This window comes from Triticum aestivum, chromosome 4B (genome assembly GCF_018294505.1).
Source record: "Triticum aestivum cultivar Chinese Spring chromosome 4B, IWGSC CS RefSeq v2.1, whole genome shotgun sequence".
Classification (NCBI taxonomy): domain Eukaryota; kingdom Viridiplantae; phylum Streptophyta; class Magnoliopsida; order Poales; family Poaceae; genus Triticum; species Triticum aestivum.
In genome coordinates, this window is record NC_057804.1 from 541,298,491 (window position 1) to 541,304,490 (window position 6,000).

Consider the following 6,000-nt stretch of genomic DNA (forward strand, 5'->3'; position numbering starts at 1 on the left):
TGTCAACATAACAACCGAGAGATCTCGATATCTTCCATGTGTTCGCACACAAACATGTCACGTGTACCCTCGACACCGAGGGTGATGCACCACAGCTCACGTCGAAGGAGACCCGTCTGGAAGCGCGGTACGCAAGCAATCCGGCGGGCGCTTTTAAGTACCCGAAACCCCACATGCCCGGGAGGGACCCCATCAGGGAGTGCGTCGGCTATGGGCTGCTCCAAGTCGATTCGCTCGCCCCTAGAGCCTCGTGGATCTGAAGCCCTCCATCATGAAGAACTAGCGAAGAACGTGAAGAAAGGTACAAGGGAGAGATAAAAAGTAGATGAACACGAAAAAGTAGTAGATGTGTTTGTTCGATTGTGTGTTGTTCAATCGGCCGTTACCTCTCATCTATTTATGAGGCGGCTGGACTTCCCGTACAAGAAAAGGTCTAAAAATTCCGTTCAAAACATCAAAAACCCTAACCTAACTCGGAGATGAATCTTTGGTAATTTCCCAGACCAACTCGGTCTCACCGATTTGTTCGTTTCGGTCCCACCGAGTGAACATTGCCAACTCTCTGTAGCAGTTTTTTTCTCGGATCAACTCGGTCTCACCGATTGGTTTGATTCGGTCCTATCGAGTGAACATTGCCAACTCTCTGGTAAATTTTTGGACCAACTCGGTCTCACCGATCAAATCAACTCGGTCGGTCCGAAATGACTCTACAGCTTCTGTTTCTGACCTTGTTTTGCCTCCACAGGTTGCATACAAACTCGGATTAAGACGATTTTTACATAAAAATCAACCGTTTCAATGAGATGCATAACTTTCATGTTGAAACAGTTTCCATTAGAGGCCATCTTGATTGAGTTTTATGCCTTTATTTACTCTGGTGTCAACATGAGCATCTCTGAACTTGTCTTAACTTTTGAGTCCGAGCTCCGTTTTAGACCATCTTCATATCCATCTTGATCTTCTCGAAGAGAGACATTCCAAGGTGACTTCCAATCATAAGTTTGAATTGGTCTTGATATAACCTATGCTAATTTTATAACCGTGCCAATTTTGAGCGTCAACACATGCCCCCCCTGTTTTTTGGCATAGCTAGTGTGCCGAAAAATAACTTGTACCATGTTGGTTCTAAGGACGATGTCAACACTCCATCGGTCATTCTACATTTTCTTAGGATGATAACTATATATTGGCCATTACTTGTTTGAATCCTTGATGCAAACTTGGGTGAAACCGTTTCAATTTCATTAAGAATCCGGTGATAGATTTTCATAGATATGTATTTCAAAGTCATCCTCTGAACCATATTGTTCACCCTTTCGCTAGGATTTTGCAGACAATTAAGAATGAATTCCCTCTAATCCTTTCTTTCACCTGCATACAAATTTCATTAGTGGCCGAAGCAATGGGCTTTGGTTCGGCCTTACCTATGTCGGTGAGATCAAGCATCGGCTATTGATAGATGTGCAATACACCATGATCAACATGGTAGTCGAATGCTTGTTGCGCCAACTTATTTGCTCTTCACCGGAAATTTATTTACGTGTTCAATTTCTAACGAATCAAGATATCCTCTTGTTTTTCATGTCTAGATATATGAGAAATATTAAAGCAACCCAAGGTAAATTTTATATCTAGAGATACCTCAAGATAAACTATAAGCGATTCGTCAAAACATTGATGACCCTTGGATATTTGTTGCACTACTCATAACAAATCACCCAAAGCCTCAATGTACGTAGCACCTATGGCACCCAAAAGATCCAAACTGAATAACATTGCATATTCGGCTTTGATTATTGTGCAAAAAATATTTTAAGTGGCATGAGGCTTCACAAAATAGCACCATAAGGAGATATATAAACAACACCAACACCTTGGCCATTGTTATGAATTCAACCATCAAAACTTAATCTCCATAGTACTAGAAAGACAAGGCTAATATCAATATTATGCATGTCATAAATCCGATGGTCGATAATAAAACAACAATGATTTGGCCTCTCATATTCGTAGGCCAAATCATATACATTAAATCAAAATATAAACCCACTCAATTTCTATGAATTGGTCTATGCAACATATTTTGAATGGCATCGGTCATAATGTTTCATCTCCATGCAAGCATAATATAAGTATATGTATAGATTTCCATGAACATGTACCTTGTCTTGCTCTCCAATCAAACTAAGGACGATGTTAGAATGGTACACCGGCCATGCTTTGTCATATTCATAGGACGATAAATAAATATCGGCCACCTTGATAAGGTTCATGTAGAATTCATCCACCAAAGCATGTATAGCCAAAATAAACAAATGAAATGACAAATCAAGTATTTCGGCTCTTTGGATCAGCAACAAACTTGTAGCTAATCAAATGCATAGTGATTTGGTAATACCCTCTCATGATATAGAAGATTATGTTGCATCCACGGATGAAAATAAATCCATGGAGGGTAATTGATCATACCTAGGGATGCGTTCCATGGCAAAGTCATCAATGGCATGGTTGAAGAAAATGGATGATGTGCTAACCGAAGATTTTTATGTTGTGATGCACTCCTTCGGCTTAATTGTTTGTTGATTCCATCCTTCTCTCTCTTCACTTTTATTGTACTTGTAATGGAAGCTTGCACATAATTCTTATTTTGAGCACTTCCTTTGGGAACCCATGCCATGTTCCTTTCTTCAAGTTCTTCTGCACTAAGTTTTTGTAATTTCTTCTTTTGCCAATATGATAAGCCGAGCGGGCATCTCGGCTGTGATTCTGTTTTGACCAATGGCAATTCCTTTTTGGCCTTGTGCACTCTCAACTTCTTTTGTTCAGATTTGGCACTCTGACTCTCAATAATTGGTTGCTTTCTCTCATTTCCTTTAGTAGCCAATGTCAACACTTTAATTGGCTCTTTTTCATTTGAGAGAAAATCTGAAGTTGCACTCTTACGACCATCTCTTTTAACACGGTAAACTCGCTTGACCACCTCTTTCTTCTTCCTTGAGCTCTGAACCGATTCCTTATGATTGAAACGGTCTTTAACATGTGATTGTTCAAATGTTGATCTTCTCAGAGCTGCATAATATTGGTGAGATGGTCTAAAATAAGATGGAGAATATGCCCTTATATCATACTTGTCCCATGATGGATATGGATCTATATGAGGCATCCGCGGCATTGGCATTGGCGGCACAAAATAAGGATATGAATATCTTGCATGAAAATTCTCAGTTTGCCAATACCAATCCTCATATTTGCACCTTGGGGGTGATCTTGGTTTCTTTGCATGATTTGGCCAATAAGTATTCTTCTCTTCACTCTTCTTTTCATATTTATGCAATAGTTCAGCGAAGGTGATTTTTGATCTCTTACACTTGTGCTTATTTCGGCCTTTCTTTTCTTTTGGTTTGCTTTCATCGATCATCGGATTTGCTTGCTGCCCCCCAGTCCTTGGCATCTCAATTGTAGCTTCGATGGAATTCTCGCCCTCAAGATTATGTTCGTTATGCTCTTCAACAACTTCTTTACTTGAAAACTTGATCCCATCACCTACAGCTTTTACATTCTCTTTAAATGGATCGGCTTGAAGCAGGCGATTCAAAAACTTTTTGCCATCGCGACCAATCAGAATAGACTGGTCATCTCTTGGTGTTTCAACAAACTTCAATCGTCCTTTTTAATGGCCTATTTAACTATTTGATGAAACATGTTGCAATCCTCAAAATTATGCTTGGACGAATCATGCAACTTACAATACATTCGTCCTTGAATTGATGGCTTAACATGGTGATCAAGAATTATAATGTGATTATTTTTCAGCAACAAATCAAATATTTGATCACACATGCTTGAATTGAAGGTATACTTCTTATCGTTTAGCCGGTCTTTCTATGATAACGGCTTTGATCTCTTACACTTGTGCTTATTTCAGCCTTTGTTTTCTTTTGATTTGCTTTCGTCGATCATTGGATTTGCTTGCTGCCCCCCAGTCCTAGGCGTCTCCATTGTAGCTTCGATGGAATTCTCGCCCTCAAGATTATGTTCATTATGCTCTTCAACAACTTCTTTACTTGAAAGCTTGATCTCATCACCTGTAGTTTTTACCTTCTCTTTAAGTGGATCGGCTTGAAGCAGCCGATGCAAAAACTTTCTGTCATCGGGACCAATCGGAATAGACTGGTCATCTCTTGGTGTCTCAAAAAATTTCAACCGTCCTTTATCAATCGCCTATTTAATTATTTGATGAAACATGTTGCAATCCTCAAAATTGTGCTTGGATGAATCATGCAACTTACAATACATTCGTCCCTGGAGAGATGGCTCAACATGGTGATCAAGAATTCTAATATAATTGTTTCTCAACAACAAATCAAAGATTTGATCACACATATTTGAATTGAAGGTAATTTTTTTTCTAGTCGATCTTGCTATGAGAACGGCTTTGGAGTTAAGCAAATGAGTGGTTCGGATTTTGTATCGCCCCATTCGGCTATGATTTTTATTTTGCATTCTTTTACCGATGTCATTGGATAAGATATTATACTAGCATCGGATTTCTGAAAAGAATCTAACCTTGGCTTTATGTTTCTGAAACAAAAATAGTTAGAACATGCATGCCTCAATTGAGACCAAGAGTAAGCCAAGTACGAAATAAGCAAAGCTACCCAACTAGATATGAACTTTACATAAAGCAACGGGGAAAGCTTTGGCTGTAACAATAAGTCATTATCGGTCTTTATAAATGGCGCAATGGGTTGACCGATATGTTCCATAACAATTTTATTGCTAACAAGTAAATTACCCTTCTTCATTGGTCTTTCAAAATTACTTATGAGATTATTTCTTATAGATGCATCAATAATGAAGTTGCGACCAATTCTGAAAATAGGTAAATTACTCGCTATGCATACCTCTTCAAATACGTTGGGAGAGCATGATGGTGGTGTGACCTGAACAATATTTAGCTTCGTCTTTGGATGACTCTCCAATGCCTTTTCATCATCTATTTCTTTATTCCGTGCACTATTACCTTGACGATCCTTATCAGCCGAACTTTGTTCGGCTACTTGCTCTTGTCCTTGAGTCTTGTCAATTTCTATGGCACGAAACTCATAGGGTAGGAAGTAGGTTCGATTAACTTCAGAAAATTTAAGCACCGTTGTTTTCCTATGCTTGCCATGCCCTTTCTCAGTAATGCTTGCCTCGTTGGATTTGATGGATTCAGAATATATACTACTTGATTCGGTTTTTCAAATGAAGCACTTTCATGTTCCGAATCATCCTTCTTTTCATTGATACTACCAATTGGCAATGCTTCTTTTATCTGAGCCAATTCTTTTTCTATTTGTTTTTGGTGGCGAGCGGCAAAATTGGCTTTAAGCTTTTTCTCAATTTCAGCCCACTCCGGATATGATTGCCCCCCCAATGCTTTTAGATTCTTTCAGCAATGACACACTAGTGTTGCTGAAATATTGAAATAGTGTAGGGGGTGTATAATATGATGTAGTACTATGTGAAGGCATATGCATTGTTGTAAAACCATATTTTCGCTCGCCAATTTTATCAATTGGCAAAGATTCATCTTCTTGCAAAACTCTAGCTTTTATTGCGGCATAATCAGGAAATAGCCCCTTTTCATGTTGTTCAAGGCAAAGGGCACTAATCCTCTTATTTTGGGATAAACTCTTCAATGCAGCCACCACTACCTCATATTCTACAATATTGGGGACAACCGTTCCTATAGAATTTACATTTATTCGGCTTTGACCAGAAAGGTGTGAAGCCGAATTATGAGCATCTACAGTTGTGTATGGTGCCGAAAAATTACTAACATGAGGTGTGGCATATGACGGTTGAGAGTAACTGGCCGAACAACTAGTAGTAGCATGACCAATTCTCTCATTCATCGGCATGGTTGGATTCACATATCGCAAATTAGTTGCCGATGAATAAAAAGGTGAAACACTTTCTTGTATGCTATTGGAAATTTTAACATGAGGTGTTCAA